Source organism: Tamandua tetradactyla, chromosome 17 (genome assembly GCF_023851605.1).
Source record: "Tamandua tetradactyla isolate mTamTet1 chromosome 17, mTamTet1.pri, whole genome shotgun sequence".
Classification (NCBI taxonomy): domain Eukaryota; kingdom Metazoa; phylum Chordata; class Mammalia; order Pilosa; family Myrmecophagidae; genus Tamandua; species Tamandua tetradactyla.
The window spans coordinates 81,089,492-81,110,802 of NC_135343.1; positions in this window are offsets into that span (position 1 = coordinate 81,089,492).

Sequence of the window (21,311 nt, forward strand, 5' to 3'; positions counted from 1 at the left end):
ACACATCTCTCAATTGCACGTGTTTAATATTGGCCTCTCTGCTGACATATTTCTGCTTTTGGTTATCTAAAGTAGAAAAGTATAACTTGTTTCTCCTCTTCTCAACCAAGGCAACACTTAAATTGGATGTTTTGTTTAGGGGGGTGCATGGTCCCGGAATCAAACCTGGGTCTCCCACATGAAAGGTGGGCATTCTAGCCACTGAACTACCCCTGCACCCAAATTGGATGTATTTCTAACATGATTTTTCAAAGAACATTAAATTTTTATCCTTCAAATAATGGAAGTCAATGAGTAATTCATAAAGAAATCATCTAGTAATACTGCTGCCAATAGGTTGTCACAAAAGCAGTTTAATCTCAAATAGTTAAAAATAGACATTATTTAAAGCCAATCAGCTTGATTAAATAGTAATTATATCCTACCATTAAAGTTGCTTTAAAAATTGTTCCTCTAGGGTGGTAAGACGCTGGCTCAGTGGCAGAGTTCTCACCTGCCATGCCGGAGACCTGGGTTTGATTCCTGGTGCCTGCCCATGCAAAAAAAAAAAAAAATTCTTCTATCCATCTTTGTATTATTCCTTTGGAATAATACATTTGGAAAATGGCTTGGTCTAGGGGCAGAAGCACTGTTATCATCATGAGACCAGGACCCTGGCCTGCCTCTCATTCATTCTAGGAAAGAAACAAAAGGGGAATCCATATTGCATATGAATCTGTAATAATTAAGTATTATTAGGCTGATTTGGAGCCATTCACTCATCGTTCTCTAGTCATGACGTACAAGCACAGGTATTACATCTTTTGTTCATATCTAAAAGACTTGCTATACATCACGTAACCCTAACCCGAACCCTAACCACTTACTGTGGTTTCACATTCTTGAGTTTTTTACCTTGATCTATTTTCTAACTAGCTGCATTTAGTTATTGAAGGCTTTACTTAGTTTTCTGTTTTCTCAGCAAGGGCTGTAGGATATTTTATTCCCCAAGTGATTTTATATTTAAGAATGTCGGTCACTTTTATGATATTTTGTGTGCACTCTTCTTAGATATTCTAGTGCTATTCTTTGTTTTAGAACTTTGTAAATATTGTTTTATTGTTGATTTGGCACTAAATTTTGCTATGGAGAAATCTGAGACCACCTTGATTTTTTTTTCTTTCCACATAAATTAATTTCTTCCCAGAGTTCACATTCTTCTCTAGAATTGTGGTGCTTTAAATAGTATGTATCACTTTACTCATTGTCCTACATCTATTATAATTAGAACACCACTTTTGGTTTTGGCCAGCAGAGAGCATTCAGGACAGATTTCTCCTCTAATCTCTTTATAGGCTTCTCTGTTATATTTATTTGGTTTTCTACTCTGAGATTCTTTATGATAGATTATTCTTGGTCCATATATCTACTATAATTTCTACAACATTTGTCATTCTCCTTGGTATTCACTTTAGTTAAAACAAACTTTTTATCTTTGTCATTAATTTAATGTATTTTTAGCTGTATCTGGTCTGTTTCTTGACATTTTAAATTTACTAATTACATTTTTATTGTTTCCCTTCAAGTTCTTAGTTTTGTTTTCTTTTGCACTTAAAAATTATGATCCATTCAACCCATTGCCTACTATTTCATTTTTGAGCTCCTAGAATTTAAATTAACAAACTTGCTAAATTCCTCTCTAATAAGGGATATCCCTTCAGTACTTTTCTTTCTTTTCTTAGATTTTTTTTCTCGAAGTAGGTTCTACATCTGTTTTGTTTGCCAGTTCCAAGTCTTCTCTCCTTTACCCTCTATGGTATATTTCATACTTGCCACTCATTTCTTTACATTTTCTCATGTTTGAAGTAGAATGATCTGTCAAGATCATCTGTGTCCTCTGTAGATTTTATATGATTCTCCTTGAGCTCTTCCACATACTTGGAGATCTGCTCTACTTTCCCTTCTATCTCCAGTTAAAGTTCAGAGTTTTGTGGGGTGCTTTTTGTGTTTTTGGCGGGGGGGGAAGTGCATGGTCTGGGAATCAAGCCTGGGTTTCTGGCATGGAAGGCGGGCATTCTACCACAGAACCACCCGTGCACCCCATTAATATTTTGTTTTCTCTAATTTTTACTGTAGCTTCTTGGTATGACGGCAACACAGAAGAAAACTCAGCATTGATTATATACCACTTTGGGGGGTATTTTTTCCCTTAAATAGGATTATATTATGCATGCTTTACTGTATCCGTATCACAATACGTTGTAGAAATCATTCCACATCAATATCTTTATATGATTTCATTCTTTCTTTGATAATTTGCTGCATAAAAACTTAGTAAAGATATATATTTTTTCGTTACATTGATGGACTTTTAAGTTGTTTTTCAGATGATTTGATGATGTTCATACAATTTATAATGAAATTATTAGGAAACTTTTAAATGTGAACTATATGCCCAGGAGAAAGTCAGAATACAAATAAAAGATTAGAAATTATGTAAAATAATTAGAATTTAATGATATAGCTGTTTATAATCCCAATTATCTTATTTTTTATAGTATATCTCCAGGCATCCCATATTAATTGCAATGCAGAAATAATTTTCTGGCAAAGAGTTATTAGTATGTATTTTTCACTTTTAAATGTATTACTATTTCTCTAGCACACAGTTTGTTGAAATTAACAGTGGGTACTTTTACAAATGTGGGAAAGATTATCATTTATATCTTATTTTATCTAAATAATATTTCATTTAACATTTCAGAATATGTTATCCTCTCCCTTTATATAGATTTATTGGTTTGCCTAACCCAGTTTTTTCAAATGAGCTCATTTGTGCAGAATACATATGCAAACAAACAAAGACTCAAATAAGTCTTTCCTTTCCAGATGTTGCTTCTTGCAAATCAGCTTCTTTGCCTTCAGATGCTTTAACGGTCAGTACATTGATAGATTTTCTAAACTTGAAGGGATAAACAAGGGAAGTAATTCATCAGTAAAATCCTTCTGGTAATAAAACATAAAACAAATCACCATGTTTTTAACCATATGCTTAAAGAAAAATCATACTTAACGGAGAATCTAAGTCCAAGCCACGTGCAGTGCCTAAGATGGTCTTCACAGAATTCAGAGCTTCATTACAGATTTTTTCTCATCATAAATGCCTAGATTTGTAAGTCTTAATTATGCTCTAACACTTCCAGTTGCAATTTCATGTCTCTTATACCCTCTAAATTCAATAAAAAACATTTGGTCAATTACGATAGCCATAGGTGGGCAACTCAAAAAATGATCCGATCTGATATTTTCCTCCCAAGTGTATTTTTTCCAGATTTATTGCAGGTAACCTGAGCTCCATTTTCTCCTTCATCAGTGTTAACATCAACGCAGTTGATGCTACTTCCAGCAAGGTGTAAAAACTTCTCACAAGTTTACTGACAAGTGCTCTCACATTTTCATCTGCATTCTAACCATTACTTAGTCTTCTCGGGAATGTTCTCTTATCCTCCATAGTTTACAATCTTCCCGTTCCTTTCTCTTTCACTCCATTGTAATATTAAATACCTCCAAATTCTGATTTTCTAAGGCAGTGGGTGTGGCTCACTAATCCAGGAGAAGAGATACATTTTAAATGAAATTCTAGAAAATGAAGAGCCAGTGACATCTATCTGAAAAATCCTTTAAATTCCCAATCTCCCCAAATGTATTAAATTTGTACATACCTCTTGATATCTTTTCCTCAAGTAATTCTTGCATCACTATCTATAAGCACAAAATAAAGCAAATGTTTGATAGAATGTCTACTTGTTAAATGTAATTTTCTGCATTGAGTTATAAAATTTCAATCCAAGTGCATAGTCTTTTTACTATTTATTGAGTAAACCTATGTAAGCAAGTATCTAAGTATGAGCCAGTTTGAGAAATTATGCTTGTCTCTTTAAGTGGTTTTGGAAACCAAGGAACATACAGGTGACCTACAAATAGGCTGTGTTTTAAAAAGGAGCTTGCACCTTACAGAGTCCATATACAATGAATATCTCTAGTTAAGACTTTGGATGGAAAGCGGCCTGCATCATTCTAATGTGTGCTGCAAAGGGATGGTGATAAAGATCCAGGATAGGTGAACGAGAGTCAGAAGCAGGGTCAAAAATAAACCTGAGTCAGAAGTGGGGGCATTGAATTTCAAAAAATTTAAGGGGGCTGTGTATGCTTCCAGTAAACTACAAATGGGTAAGGGGGTTGACATTTCAAGGACAACCGTCCAAGCCAAAGTACTGTGAGATTATAGTCAGAACTAGGTTAAGTGTCCAAAGAAAGAAGCAGCAGGATTTAAGAAGTTAGCAGGCTCACTAACTCCTCAAGATCAGGAACAGGCATCAGCAAGCACCATGGGCCAAAATCTAAAGGGAGGGTCAAAGTGAAAACTGTACATGTTGATTTCAAATCTTAGATATGAGTCATATATATATTTTCTGTATGCTGTGTGGGTTCACATTTCATTATTTTTCCATGTGAGTATCCTGTTACTGCAGCACCATTTATTGAAATTTTTGTTTGTTTGTTTTGCTTGTTTGTTGTTTTGGAAAGTGCATGAACCAGGAATCAAACCCAGGTCTCCCACATGGCAGGCGAGAATTCTACCACTGAATTACCCCTGCACACCCTGAGCTGCCTACATTTGATTACCTGGTCAGGTCCCATGAAAACAAATCACGGGCTAACTCTCCTGGGTCACTGGTAGTTTCTCCTCTTTATAACCCTCTCTGCTGTCCTCCTTCATAGCTATACATTCACTCTATCTTGTATTCTAAGGACTTGACTGTCATCTGTTACTTACGATATGTTAGTTATCATTAATTCCATTATTTTAATTAATTTCTTTCCGAAGTAAAAGTGTCTAATCAGCTTCCTATCAGGAATATTTCACTCTCTTTTAAATGCTCAACTTTTCTGGTCCACGTGCCTCCCAAGTTTGTGAGAACAGTTTTCAGTTAACTGTAAGGCGTTATGTAATAAGATTTTCCATTCTCATCTGGTCTCAAAAACCTCTCTTCTCTACTTAACAAAATAGATTTCAGTCCCATCAATGTGTCCAATATATTTAAAGCATGTAATGAAAGTGCACAGGGCTTGGAGATAAACTGCTTTATTTCAAAGCCCACCTCTGTTACTTACTAGACTTGTGACCTTTGTTGGGTCCCCTCACCTACAGAAGACCCTCTTGCAACTTCACCTGTAAAATAAGAATAAAACTAGCGACACTGTAAGGGTTTTATAAGGATTACATAGGATAATATGCATTAATCGCCTTTCAGAAACCTTAGCTCGGAAGAACTAAATAGATCTTAGAAACCAGACCTGCCTCTTTTACATCAACAGTGTTCAATAAGCCAAAGGAGTTTTTTAAAGTGGAATTTAACCTGCAAATTTCAACCTAAATCTTTTCTGATAATTTATGTGTATATGTTTTAATTCCTTTCGGTTGGAGAATCTGATTTATAACTGCTTTAATTCCTAAAATCTGGTGCAAAAAGAAACTGAATAAATATTTAATGATCGTGGCTTTAATTATAATGCAACGCTATTGAGAAAATTAGGGTTGTATAATTGCCACTGTGCCAAATAAGCAGACGTTTTACAATGTCAAGTCAAGAAGCAAAAGTGAGGGAAAAACTACCTTACCACATAGTATATCTGACATTTGTAAGGAATTTCAGAGAATAGTGATATCTCCAGATTATCTGTTTGCGAAGAGTGTACCAGTTGACCTATGTAAAAAAGGCAAACCTTGAGCAAAGGATTTCTTTTAATAGGTAGACTGTCTTTTAGGTTAAAACACATGTTATTAGAATTTTAACTAAGAATTTTTGCTCTCCAAAAGAAGGAAATTTCAAGCACACCATAAATTAAATAAAACTGATGTAATTTCAATGGTTTGAGAAATAATTATTTTAATTTAAAAAAAGTGTGTGTGTTCTGACTCTTAGAATCATGATACTTCATGTTCCTACAATTAAAATACACTTTTCTGTATTTTACCCCACCCCCACCTACAAATAAGAGGTGGTAATAGAATATTTAAATAGAAAATCGCAGATTTTCAGCTCATTGGAATCTAAGCAGTAGAATATAGGGGAAATGTGTTTCCTTTTCAATTGTGTCTATGAGAAATGTCCAACACTTTTCAGAAAGTAAAAGTGTATTAGTCATCAGATGAATTACCACTGAGGAAGGCAAAGTTGATGGAAATTGATCAGACAGTCATTTAGAGTGTAATTTACCTTTTCTAAATTGGCAATAAGTGGCACAATTATTTGTTTGGTAAAAGTGACTTAGCTAACACATAACTCATGCTGTGCTCTCTGTGTTAGACAATGTCTCCTAATTACCTGCACACCTGCTAATCCAGCAAATCACTGCCATACCAATTCCTAAATTCCAATCCTGGATTCGCTTCTTATTAGCTTTGAGACCTCAGGCAAGTTATTTCATCTCCCTTTGCCTCAGTTTCCTCACTAATTAAAAGGAAACAATAATAGTACTGACCTCATAGGAATGACATGATAATTGAAAAGCTTAGAAAAGCACAAGACATAATAGGCATTCACTAATTGTTAACAATTATTGTCATATGTCACATTATATGTAATATACTATATTGTTTTCAATTGTTACAATAAACTAAATTCTTCTTATCACGTACTTGATGCTTCCTTCATAGAATTTATTCTGACTTTTCTGACCCTAAACATTTTTCTTCTTAAACTTTTCATAACACATATACCCTGTGCTTTGCATTATTTGGCATTTAACAACAAAATACTTCTATTCTAAAACAATGTACATTCCTTTGGGAAGGTACAGTGGCACCCGTTGGGTACATAAAGGTTTATCCATTTTTCTATATTCTCCTAATTAAATTTTCCACTGTCAAGCTTTTCGTGGCTTTTCTTCTTTTTTCCCAACAGATGTTGGTCAAGTCTTTCTACAAATAGCTTCCTCATTTTTAGAATTTCAATTAGGTAGTCAAATTGTTTGCCTTTGGCTTTCTTTTCCGCTTTCCTAGCTCCTCATTCTTTAAACTAAGTATTGTTTTCTCAATGGTGAGATAAATTCCCCATGGTAAGTTCATCTTCACGGGCTGCTCTTTACAACACCCTCTTAGGTGTTTAGTAACATTCATTTTCAAGGGGCATTCAAAACAAACACAATTAATGTAAAAGTTTGAATAACTCATTTGGGATCCACAGTGGAAAACGAAAGCAGCTCCCATTGTTGAGCAGTTAACATAGTGTGGAAAAGGGGTTCGGCTAAGTACAGCTTGTGAAATAATGTTTGTGTCTGTTAATATTATACATGCTCATTACAGAAAATATTGGAAAGCTAAGAAAAGGAAAAAGAATAAATGAGCACTTATTCACTTTCCTTCTATTTAAAGGTAGCTATAATTAATAACTTACAGTAGTACATTCAAGATTATATAGATAATCTTGAATTATCTATATAAATATATTCCAGAACTGTAAATATATTCCAGAACTCTGTTTTTCAATTGTAATTATATTTGCAATTGTCAATGCAATCTCTTCTAATAAATCGTTTTTGTGGTTACTTAATCATCTGCCATGGTGATCCGTAATTTATTTGATCATTTTCTTAAAGTTGAAAATTTGTGTTCTTATTTCAAAATTCAACTTTAATTCCTTGTTCTTGTAAATAATCGTCATACAAATAACTTCTACATCTAGACGTCACTTACTTAACTCATCTATATGTCATTTATTTGATTCATCTAAATGTCATTTATTTAACTTATCTGAACGTCACTTATTTAACTCAGCTCCAGACATGTTCTGATCTAACTTTGAGTGTGTGAGGAACGCACATGTCCCAGGTACCTTTGCTGATGCTTCCTGTTTGGCTCTACCAGTCAGAAGCGCTGGTGAGATATCTTAGGTGTCAGAAAAGGAGAAGCTTTATGAAGCTATATGAAAAGGCCACAATAGTGTGGCAATTACTAGCTATTGCTGAGAGCTGTACTAGTAACAGTGTTCTAGACGATTCTAGACCAAAACTGTCTGAGTAGAGGCAATACAATTTTGGTGTTTCCAGGTATGGACTAATCAGCATGGCCTTAGCAAATACAGAACAAACTGATAGCTCTCCTACACCATGGAAACAGATGCAGGCTTGTGGGTCAGCAGGAGACTTTTGCACCTTTTTCTTTCTAATTCCTATACCGTCTTTCTTTTTCTTTACCCACCTCTCTCATTGTCTTTTTTTGCTCTCCCAACTTTTACAACACCTTTGTAACTTAAATGCTATCATAAACTCCCTCTGTTTCAAATATGTAAAATGGCTTCTCTTATTGACTGGGCTCCATGTGATAAAAATCTCTGTTTCCTTAAGGGTGATGCCTACAGGGGAAATTCATAATTCAAAGTTTATAAAATTAAATATGTTTTATTTAGGTTGAGAGTTTCAAAGATTCTTAAAGTTCCAGAGCTAACAGAATAAAACAGGCATGGGACTGCTAGAGAACTGGAGGAGTACAAAGACACAGGCAGAGCAAAACTAGTTTTGTCTTTTTTTCTTTCAACCTCATTACTCAGCATTTTGCTCAGCACAAAGTAACTTCTCTTGATGTGTTTTATTTTTTAAGTGAATGAATGCATGCATGAATGCTATGAGTTCTTCTTTATCAGCAACCCCAAAATATGAGCTTGTTGATCCTGGAAAACAACTTAGAAAAATTTTAGCTCATCTGCCATCATTTACTATCTAAGAAAATTACTGCCAAGAGGAGAAATGATCTTGTAACATTCCAAAGGAAAACTTAGTATACATAAGTAGTTTTCAATCATTGTCATATATTTTGAAAGATAATATTACTGTTACTGTGGTTTGATTTTATGCATTCAAAAGACAGGCATAAAGAAGAAAATGGCCTTTATTTTGCATAATGCATGATCATCTAATACTGACCTCCAAAAATAAAGCTTCAAAATTAAAATTTCATGAAAGACACAGCAGTTAAAAAAAGTCATTAAAGTTGAAGCAGGCTCTAAACAAGTATTATATAAATAAGGAAATTTATTCATTTATATAAAAGCTGTATTTTAAAAAGATATAAAAAACCATTTAAAATGTATTATGTATCCTAAGAGCATTGATTTAAATGTTGAGTTAGTTTATTAAGCAATGTTCAAATTTCAAATGCAACCTTCAATGAAATAAAGAAGTTTTGAATTTAAGGCATGTGAATGATAAAAAAGAATTAACCCAAAAGAAACCCATTAAATAATAAAGATAATTAATTTAGCATGCAATATATTATAATGTGCATTCCATGATGATAAGCAGCATATTTTGAAAATATCCCACTGGAGAGGCAATACTCATAAGAACCCACCATTAACTACAAATTTCTGGATAATAAATATTTTGAGGTACACAGGCATAAAATATTTTATGTCACATTATATAAAGAACTTGGTATTCTCATTGCCTGAGTGGCTCTTCATGCAGAGATTGAGGCTGAAATGATTATGGAAAAGTTGACATCAATCTCTGAACTTGTTTCAGTTTTTCCTGGTTTTTTTCTATCCAAGTGTTTCAGTTTGTTAAAGCTGCTGGAAAACATTATACAAGAAATGGATTGGCTTTTACAAAAGGGATTTATTAGCTAACACAGTGACAGTCCGATGGCCATGAAAATATCCAAATGAAGGCATCAGGAGAGAGACAGCTTCTCTGATGAAAGGCTGCTGTGCGTCTGAGTTCCTCTGTCGCATGGGAAGGCACATTGTGATGTTTCCTGGCCCTTCTCTCCTGGATTCTGGTTTCAAAATGGCTCTCTCAGCTCCTGTGTGTCCTTCTTCCTTCTCCTGGGGTGCTTACTTTCTCTGAGCTTCCCTTTGGCTGTCTGTTATCCTCTCACAAAGGACTCCAGTAAAGGATTAAGACCCACCTTGAATAGGGTGGGTCACATCTCCATGGAAACAACCTAAACAAATGTTTCCACCCACAATAGGCTTGTAATCACTGGGATGGAGTAAAAGAACATAGGCTTTTCTGGGATACATGAGATTCAAGCCAGGACACTCCTCTCTCTGACCCCCAAAAGACATATTTTTCCCATGTGCAAAATACATTCATTCCATCACAATATCACAAAAGCCTAAGGCATTTCAGTAACAATAAATAAGTACAAAGTTTCATCAAAATCAGTTAGACATGTGGTTTGTCTTAAGACAAAATTCTCCCTCTGGCTGCAGACCTGTGAAACTTAGAACAAGTTATCTGCTTCCAATATAAAAAGGAAAATAGTCGTAGGAAAAATGCTCCCATTGCCATACGGGGAAACTGAAAGGAAAACAGGGGTCAAAGTTCCCAAACAGTTCTGAAAACCTACAGGGCAAACAATATTAGACATCAAACTCTGAGAGCTATCTACAGAAAGATGTTTTATCCCCAGGGCTTGAGAGCGTAGTAGTCTCACCCTCTCAAGGGCTTATGCAGAGGCTCTTCTTTCTCCAAGTGTTGGAAAGACTGACTTGTTCTCTGTCCCACCAGTTCAAGCATCAGGGTGGCACCAGGACTCTCTGCCATCTCTGGGGCACAAGCGCTCACCCTTCTCCAAACAGTGGGGTTGGGGTCAGGCTCTGTCCAATCCCTGGGGAATGTGCTCCACCCTCTCTGAGGCCTGGGATGCAGCACTCTTTTGAACAATGGGGCGCCCAAGCTCCCCTCTACTCCCCAGGCATCCAAGAGCCCTGGGGTGGTGACACTCTTCCTGAACAATGAGGAGGAAGGCCTGTCTTCCACAAACTCCAGGTCACACTCACCCTCTCCACGGGCAAGGGTGAGCCCACTCTCCTGGCACAAGATTTCCTGTCTCCAGATTTTAGCCTCCATGGTTTTACCTTTGAAGTTGTTTCTCCTTCAATCTGTCCTTTTTAGTCCAGGCTGGCAGTAGTTCCATTCATAAGATCTCTCATAAAACTTCTTGGTTTGGTATGCAGTATACAGGACAATAGAACTTTCCACAAATCCTTTCTGGACAACTCCATTTCCAATCCTGCCTCCCACTAGCATGGTTGACTAGTTCTTCCATGTTCAGTTAAATCTTCATATGGGGCACTAGCCACTTTCTGGAAGCCCATAATTTTCCAGGCTCTCAATTTCTGGTGTCTATGCACCCAAGAGTTCAGTTCTCATGGTATCGTTTCCTCTCGCATTACTATAAACTGCAAGGAGAAGCCAGACTGTATGTCCCACATTCAGTATGGAAATTTCCTTAACTAGATATCCCAGTTCGTTGCTTTCAAATTTTGCCATCCACACTACATCAGGACTCAATATTGCCAAATTCTTTATCACTTTAAAACAAAATCACCTTTCTTCCAGTTTTCAATGACGCAGTCATCATTTCCATCTTAGACCTCATTGGAAGTAATTTTAAAGTCCACATTTCTATTTTTTTTTGGTTTAAAAATTTTTTTTAGACTTAACATACAAACATGAACATTCTTACCATATGATCATTCCATTATTGGTACACAACCAATAACTCAGAATATCATCACATCACATAGCTTTTTATTCATCATCATGATTATCTCCCAGAACATTTGCATCAATTCAGAAAAAGAAATAAAAATAAAAAAGAAAAAAAATCACACATACCATACCCTTTACCCCTCCCTTTCATGGATCACTAGCATTTCAATCTACTAAATATTTTTAACATTTATTTCCCCTATTATTTATTTATTTTTGATCCATATGGTTTACTCCTCTGTCCACACTGTAGATTAAAAGAGCAACAGACACAAAGTTTTCACAATCACACAGTCACATTGCGAAAGCTATATCATTATACAATCATCTTCAAGAAACATGGTGTATTAGTTAAGGTTCTCTAGAGAAACAGAGTCAACAGGGAACACTTGCAAATATAAAATTTATGAAAGTGTCTCATGTGACCGTAGGAACACAGAGTCCAAAATCCACAGGGCAGGCTGTGAAGCCGATGACGCCGATGGATGGCCTGGATGAACTCCACAGGAGAGGCTCATCAGCCAAAGCAGGAATGGAACCTGTCTCCTCTGAGTCCTCCTTAAAAGGTTTCCCATGATTAGATTTAGCATCACTAATTGCAGAATACACTCCCCTTTGGCTGATTACAAATGGAATCAGCTGTGGATGTAGCTGACGTGATCGTGACCTAATTCTATGAAATGTCCTCATTGCAACAGACAGGCCAGAGCTTGCCCAATCAGATGAACAGGTACCACAACTTAGCCAAGTTGACACCTGTCCCTAACCATGACAGTCCACCCCTTGTCAACTTGGCACCTATATATATATATATATATATATATATATATATATATATCACCTCAGACCATACTTACTTTCCAAATGAAAACAAATAAGCACACATTTTTTTTTCTTTTACCTGACAATACTCAACTCTCCTGCATATAACTGAAAACACATTAAATCTCTCCAGAATAGGCTGCAAATCCTTGGGCAACAGTCATTCTTAAACTTGATATCTTACAACTTAAATAGTATAACATGAACAAAACAGCATTACAGTCCGCGTTTCTGTAACTGATCAAGTGGTCAAAGTTCATATTTATCACTACCTTCTTCCACTACCCATTCCATGTTCCCTTTCCCCTCAGCAAGCACTTCAGCTGGCCGTGGTTCTTTGCCTGGTAGGGTGACCCAAACCTCCATTCCTGAAGTTTCAGAGCCAGTAGTAGTCCTGCCTGGATTGTGTTGTTGCAGTTTTCCATTGATTTTAATCACAGGGCATGGTAGTACTAATAGATGCCCCAGGGGATCTCCTATATTACAAGAAAACTCTTCTTTACCTCCATTATGTAGTTGCAGTCCTATTTCCTTCTGATAGTCAGGGTCAATTACCCCAAACAATAATGTAATCCCCTTCTTTGCGTGTTGATCCAGAGGCATAAGTAGTCCAAAGCGACCAGGTGGCAATCTTAACTTCCAGTTCAGTGGTATCACTGTTGTTTCTCCTGGAGAAAGCACACCCCGTTTTGGAACTAAAATCTGTAGACCAGCAGAACTCAGGGTAGCAGGGACAGGAAGCAAAAATTTTCCTAGTGGATCACTAGGGGTAATAGTGAGTGGCACCACACCCATTTCCACCCCTTGGTTCCTGGACCCATGGATCCTGGCTATGGGAGAAACAACACCATACAGCAGAAGCTGATTCAGAGCATACACAGCTTCCTGGAGAACATTACCCCAGCCTTTCAAGTTTTTGCCACCTAGTTGGCACCATAATTGAGTTTTCAAAAGGCCATTCCACTGTTCTATCAATCCACCTGCTTCTGGATGATGGGGAACATGGTAAGACCAGAGAATTCCATGAGCATGTGCCCATTCCTGCACTTCATTGCTGTGAAGTGTGTTCCTTGATCCGAAGCAATGCTATGTGGAATACCATGACGATGGATAAGGCATTCTGTAAGCCCACAGATGGTAGTTTTGGCAGAAGCATTGTGTGCAGGGAAAGCAAACCCATATCCAGAGTATGTGTCTATTCCAGTTAGAACAAATCGCTGCCCCTTCCATGAAGGGAGTGGTCCAATGTAATCAACCAGCCACCATGTAGCTGACTGGTCACCTCGGGGAATGGTGCCATATTGGGGGCTGAGTGTGGGTCTCTGCTATTGGCAGATTGGGCACTCAGCAGTGGCTGTAGCCAGGTCAGCTTTGGTGAGTGGAAGTCCATGTTGCTGAGCCCATGCATAACCTCCATCCCTACCACCATGACCACTTTGTTCATGAGCCCATTGGACAATAACAGGAGTTTCTGGGGAAAGAGTCTGACTGGCATCCACAGAATGGGTCATCTTATCCACTTGATTATTAAAACCTTCCTCTGCTGAAGTCACCCTCTGGTGTGCATTCACATGAGATACAAATATCTTCATGTTTTTAGCCCACTCAGAAAGGTCTATCCACATACTTCTTCCTCAGACCTCTTTGTCACCCATTTTCCAATTATGGTCTTTCCAAGTCCCTGACCATCCAGCCAAACCATTAGCAACAGCCCATGAGTCAGTATACAAACGCACATCTGGCTAGTTTTCCTTCCAAGCAAAATGAACAACCAGGTGCACTGTTCGAAGTTCTGCCCACTGGAAGGATTTCCCCTCACCACTGTCCTTCAAGGACACCCCAGAAAGGGGTTGTAATGCTGCAGCTGTCCACTTTCAGGTGGTACCTGCATATCATGCTGAACCCTCTGTAAACCAGGCCTGAGTTTTCTCTTCCTCAGTCAATTCATTGTAAGGAACTCCCCAAGAGGCCATAACTCTGGTCTGGGAAAGAGAAGGTAATGTGGCAGCAAGAGTGGAAACCATGGGCATTTGTGCCACTTCTTCATGTAATTTACTTGTGCCTTCAGGACCTGCTCTGGCTCTATCTTGTATATACCATTTCCATTTTACAATAGAGTGCTGCTGTGCATGCCCAACTTTATGGCTTGGTGGGTCAGACAATACCCAGTTCATGATAGGTATCTCAGGTCTCACAGTAACTTGGTGGCCCATGGTTAAGCGTTCAGTCTCTACTAAGGCCCAGTAGCAGGCCAAAAGCTGTTTCTCAAAAGGAGAGTAGTTGAGAGGGCCAAGGTGGCAGCTTAGTAAGGTATGCGCGTCTTAGTTCCTCCTCCAGAGCAACTACTAGGTGGCCAGAAACAGTGCAGAACAGGTCCCGGGGCCACGGCAGGGACCGGACACACAGCGTGCCCCAGTCTGGACTGGCTGGACTGGCTGCGAGACTCTGCTGCAGTGAGCTCCCCGATCAGCGCGTGATTCTCCAGGCCGTGGCAGTTGTTGGCCAGCGCCCCTCCCTCCCTCCTTCCCGGACCGGCTGAGAGTCTCGGAGAGGCAAGTTCTCCAAGTCGCGGCGGCTGACGGCCGGCACCCCTCTCTCACGGGCGGCTTCCCAGACTGGCTACGAGTCTTGGATCAGCGAGTTCCCCAAGCCGTGGCAGCTGGCGACCGGAGCACCTCCCCCACAGGCGGCTGCCCGGAGGGAGAGGAGGGAGTCTCCGAGAGTGGCAGGGACTGGGTCCAACCAAACACCAATAGTGGCATTAATAAAGGAGCCACAACATCTTTTGCTGGTGGGACCCACAGACAGACAAGTGCCACATACTGGGTAGAATAAAAAACAGAGCCCAGAGAATTCACAGGAATGTCTTTCAACCTGCTGAGTCTCACGCTCAGGGAAATCTGATTAAATGTCCAGACACCAGCAAAAAAATCACAAATCACACCAGGAAAATTGAAGATATGGTCCAGTTAAAAGAACAAATCAATAGTTCAAATGAGATACAGGAGCTGAGACAACTAATTCTGAATATACGAACAGAAATGGAAAACCTCTTCAAAAACCAAATCAATAAATTGAGGGAGGACATGAAGAAGGCAAGGAATGAACAAAAAGAAGAAATGGAAATTCTGAAAAAACAAATCACAGAACTTATGGGAATGAAAGATACAGTAGAAGAGATGAAAAAAACAACGGAAACCTACAATGGTAGATTTCAAGAGACAGAGGTTAGAATTAGTGAACTGGAGGATGGAACATCTGAAATCCAAAAAGAAACAGAAACTATAGGGAAAAGAATGGAAAAATTTGAGCAGGGGCTCAGGAAATTGAATGATAATATGAAGCACACAAATATACATGTTGTGGGTGTCCCAGAAGGAGAAGAGAAGGGAAAAGGAGGGGAAAAACTAATGGAAGAAATTATCACTGAAAATTTCCCAACTCTTATGAAAGACCTAAAATTACAGATCCAAGAAGTGCAGCACACCCCAAAGAGAATAGATCCAAATAGGCATTCTCCAAGACACTTACTAGTTAGAATGTCAGAGGTCAAATAGAAAGAGAGGATCTTGAAAGCCGCAAGAGAAAAACAATCCATCACATACAAGGGAAACCCAATAAGACTATGTGTAGATTTCTTAGCAGAAGGCATGGAGGCAAGAAGACAGTGGGATGATATATTTAAATTACTAACAAAGAAAAACTGCCAACCAAGAATTCTATATCCAGCAAAATTGTCCTTCAAAAATGAGGGAGAAATTAAAACATTTTCAGACAAAAAGTCACTGAGAGAATTTGTGACCAAGAGACCAGCTCTGCAAGAAATACTAAAAGGAGCACTAGAGTCAGATACGAAAAGACAGAAGAGAGAGGTGTGGAGAAGAGTGTAGAAAGAAGGAAAATCAGATATGATATATATAATACAAAAGGCAAAATGGTAGAGGAAAGTATTACCCAAACAGTAATAACACTAAATGTTAATGGACTGAATTCCCCAATCAAAAGACATAGACTGGCAGAATGGATTAAAGAACAGGATCCTTCTATATGCTGTCTACAGGAAACACATCTTAGACCCAAAGATAAACATAGGCTGAAAGTGAAAGGTTGGGAAAAGATATTTCATGCAAATAACAACCAGAAAAGAGCAGGAGTAGCTATACTAATATCCAACAAATTAGACTTCAAATGTAAAACAGTTAAAAGAGACAAAGAAGGATACTATCTACTAATAAAAGGAACAATTAAACAGAAAGACATAACAGTCATAAATATTTATGCACCAAAGCAGAATGCCCCAAAATACGTGAGGAATACACTACAAATAATGAAAAGGGAAATAGACAGATCTACCATAATAGTTGGAGACTTCAATTTCCCACTCTCATGAATGGACAGAATATCTAGACAGAGGATCAATAAAGAAACAGAGAATTTGAATATTACAATAAATGAGGTAGACTTAACAGACATTTATAGGACATCACACTCCACAACAGCAGGATACACCTTTTTCTCAAGTGCTCATGGATCATTCTCAAAGATAAACCATATGCTGGGTCACAAAGCAAGTCTCAACAAATTTAAAAAGATTGAAATCAGGCACAAAACTTTCTCAGATCATAAAGGAATGAAGCTGGAAATCAATAATAGGCAGAGTGCCAGAAAATCCATAAATAGGTGGAGGCTCAACAACACACTCTTAAACAACCAGTGGGTCAGGAAGAAATTACAAGAGAAATTAGTAAATATCTCGAGGTGAATGAAAATGACAACACAACATATCAAAACCTATGGGATACAGCAAAGGCAGTGCTAAGAGGGAAATTTATTGCCCTAAATTCCTGTATCAAAAAAGAAGAAAAGGCAAAAATTCGGGAATTAACTGTCCACTTGGAAGAACTGGAGAAAGAAGAGCAAACTAATCCCAAAGCAAGCAAAAGGAAAGAAATAACAACGATTAGAGCAGAAACAAGTGAAATTGAGAACATGAAAACAATAGAGAAAATCAATAAAACCAGAAATTGGTGCTATGAGAAAATCAAAAAGATTGATGGGCCCTTAGCAAGATTGGCAAAAAGAAGAAGAGAGAGGACGCAAATAAATAAGATCAGAAATGGAAGAGGAGACATAACCACTGACCTCATAGAAATAAAGGAAGTAATAACAGGATACTATGAACAACTTTATGTTAATAAATACAACAATGTAGATGAAATGGATAAGTTCCTAGAAAGGCATGAACAACCAACTTTGACTCAAGAAGAAATAGATGACCTCAACAAACCAATCACAAGTAAAGAAATTGAATCAGTCATTCAAAAGCTTCCCAAAAAGAAAAGTCCAGGACCAGACAGCTTCACATGTGAATTCTACCAAATATTCCAGAAAGAATTAGCACCAAACCTGCTCAAACTCTTCAAAAAAATTGAAGTGGAGGGAAAGCTACCTAATTCATTCTATGAAGCCAACATCACCCTCATACCAAAACCAGGCAAAGATATTACAAAAAAAGAAAACTACAGACCATTCTCTCTAATGAATATAGATGCAAAAATCCTCAACAAAATTCTAGCAAATTGAATCCAGCAACACATTAAAAGAATTGTACATCACGACCAATAGGATTCATCCCAGGTATGCAAGGATGGTTCAACATAAGAAAATCAATTAATGTAATGCACCGTATCAACAAATCAAAGCAGAAAAATCACATGATCATCTCAATTGATGCAGAGAAGGCATTTGACAAGATTCAACATCCTTTCCTGTTGAAAACACTTCAAAGGATAGGAATACAAGGGAACCTCCTTAAAATGATAGAGGGAATATATGAAAAACCCACAGCTAATATCATCCTCAAGGGGAAAAATTGAAAACTTTCCCCCTAAGATCAGGAACAAGACAAGGATGTCCATTATCACCACTATTATTCAACATTGTGTTGGAGGTTCTAGCCAGAGCAATTAGACAAGAAAAAGAAATACAAGGCATCAAAATTGGAAAGAAAGAAGTAAAACTATCACTGTTTGCAGATGATATGATACTATACATCGAAAACCCTTAAAAATCCACAACAAAACTACTAATGCTAATAAATGAGTACAGCAAAGTAGCAGGTTACAAGGCCAACATTCAAAAATCTGTAGTGTTTCTATACACTAGCAATGAACAATCTGAGGGGGAAATCAAGAAACGAATTCCATTTACAATTGCAACTAAAAGAATAAAATACTTAGGAATAACTTTAACTAAAGAGACAAAAGACCTATACAAAGAAAACTGTAAAAAACTGTTAAAAGAAATCACAGAAGACCTAAATAGATGGAAGGGCATACCATGTTCATGGATTGGAAGACTAAATATAGTTAAGATGTCAATTCTACCAAAATTGATTTACAGATTCAATGCAATACCAATCAAAATCCCAACAAATTATTTTTTCAGAAATAGAAAAACCAATAAGCAAATTTATCTGGAAGGGCAGGGTGCCCCGAATTGCTAAAAGTATCTTGAGGGAAAAAAACGAAGCTGGAGGTCTCATGCTGCCAGACTTTAAGGCATATTATGAAGCCACAGTGGTCAAAACAGCATGGTACTGGCATAAAGATAGATATATCGACCAACGGAATCAAATAGAGTGCTCAGATATAGACCCTCTCATCTATGGACATTAGATCTTTGATAAGGCAGTCAAGCCAACTCACCTGGGGCAGAACAGTCTCTTCAATAAATGGTGCCTAGAGAACTGGATATCCATATGCAAAAGAATGAAAGAGGACCTGTATCTCACACCCTATACAAAAGTTAACTCAAAATCAATCAAAGCTCTAAACATTAGGTCTAAGACCATAAAACAGTTAGAGGAAAATGTAGGGAGATATCTTATGCATCTTACAATTGGAGGTGGTTTTATGGACCTTAAACCTAAAGCAAGAGCACTGAAGAAATATATAAATAAATGGGAGCTCCTCAAATTTAAACACTTTTGTGCATCAAAGAACTTCATCAAGAAAGTAGAAAGACAGCCTACATATTGGGAGACAATATTTGGAAACGACATATCAGATAAAGGTCTAGTATCCAGAATTTATAAAGGGATTGTCCAACTCAACAACAAAAAGACAGCCAATCCAATTACAAAATGGGAAAAAGACTTGAACAGACACCTATCAGAAGAGGAAATACAAATGGCCAAAAGGCACATGAAGAGATGCTCAATGTCCCTGGCCATTAGAGAAATGCAAATCAAATCCACAATGAGATATCATCTCACACCCACCAGAATGGCCATTATCAACAAAACAGAAAATGACAAGTGCTGGAGAGGATGCGGAGAAAGAGGCACACTTATCCACTGCTGGAGGGAGTGTCAAATGGTGCAACCACTGTGGAAGGCAGTTTGGCGGTTCCTCAAAAAGCTGAATATAGAATTGCCATATGACCCAGCAATACCATTGCTAGGTATCTACTCAGAGGACTTAAGGGCAAAGACACAAACGGACATTTGCACACCAATGTTTATAGCAGCATTATTTACAATTGCAAAGAGATGGAAACAACCAAAATGTCCATCAACAGACAAGTGGCTAAACAAACTGTGGTATATACATACGATGGAATATTATGCAGCTCTATGACAGAATAAACTTATGAAGCATGTAATAACATGGATGGACCTAGAGAACATTATGCTGAGTGAGACTAGCCAAAAACTAAAGGACAAATACTGTATGGTCCCACTGATGTGAACTGACATTAGAGAATAAACTTGGAATATGTCATTGGTAACAGAGAGCACCAGGAGATAGAAATAGGGTAAGATAATGAGTAATTGGAGCTGAAGGGATACAGACTGTGCAACAAGACTGGACACAAAAACTCAGAAATGGACAGCACAATACTACCTAATTGTAGTGTAATTATGTTAAAACACTGAATGAAGCTGCATCTGAGGTATAGTTTTTTTTCCATTTTTTAATTTTTTTTATTTTTTCTCTCTATTATTGTTTTATTTCTTTTTCTGTTGTCTTTCTATTTCTTTTTCTAAATCAATGCAAATGTACTAAAAATGATGAATATTCATCTATGTGATGATATTAAGAATTACTGATTGTATATGTAGAATGGAATGATTTCTAAATGTTGTGTTAGTTAATTTTTTTAATTAATAAAAAAGAAAAAGGAGAGTAGTTATCTGCAGCAGATAGTAAGGCTTTGCTCCAAAATCCTAAGGGTCTGCATTGTGATTCTCCTATAGGGGCCTGCCAAAGGCCCCAGACAGCATCTCCATTTGCCACTGACACTTCCAGCACCATTGGATCTGCTGGATCATACGGCCCAAGTGGCAGAGCAGCTTGCACAGCAGCCTGGACCTGTCATAGAGCCTCCTCCTGTTCAGGCCCCCACTCAAAATTAGCAGCTTTTCTGGTGACTCAATAAATGGGCCAGAGTAGCACACCCAAATGAGGAATATGTTGTCGCCAAAATCCAAAAAGACCAACTAGGCGTTGTGCCTCTTTTTTGGTAGTGGGAGGGGCCAGATGCAGCAATTTATCCTTCACCTTAGAAGGGATATCTCGACATGCCCCACACCACTGGACACCTAGAAATTTTACTGAGGTGAAAGGCCCCTGCATTTTTGTTGGATTTATCTCCCATCCTCTGACACACAAATGCCTTACCATTAAATCTAGAGTAGTTGCTACTTCTTGCTCACTATGTCCAATCAACATGATATCATCAATATAATGGGCCAGTGTGATGTCTTGTGGGAGGGAGAAACGATCAAGGTCTCTGCGAACAAGATTATGACATAGGGCTGGAGAGTTGATATACCCCTGAGGTAGGACAGTGAAAGTATATTGCTGACCTTGCCAGCTGAAAGCAAACTGTTTCTGGTGATCCTTACTAATAGCTCTTGAGAAAAAAGCATTTGCCAGATCAAT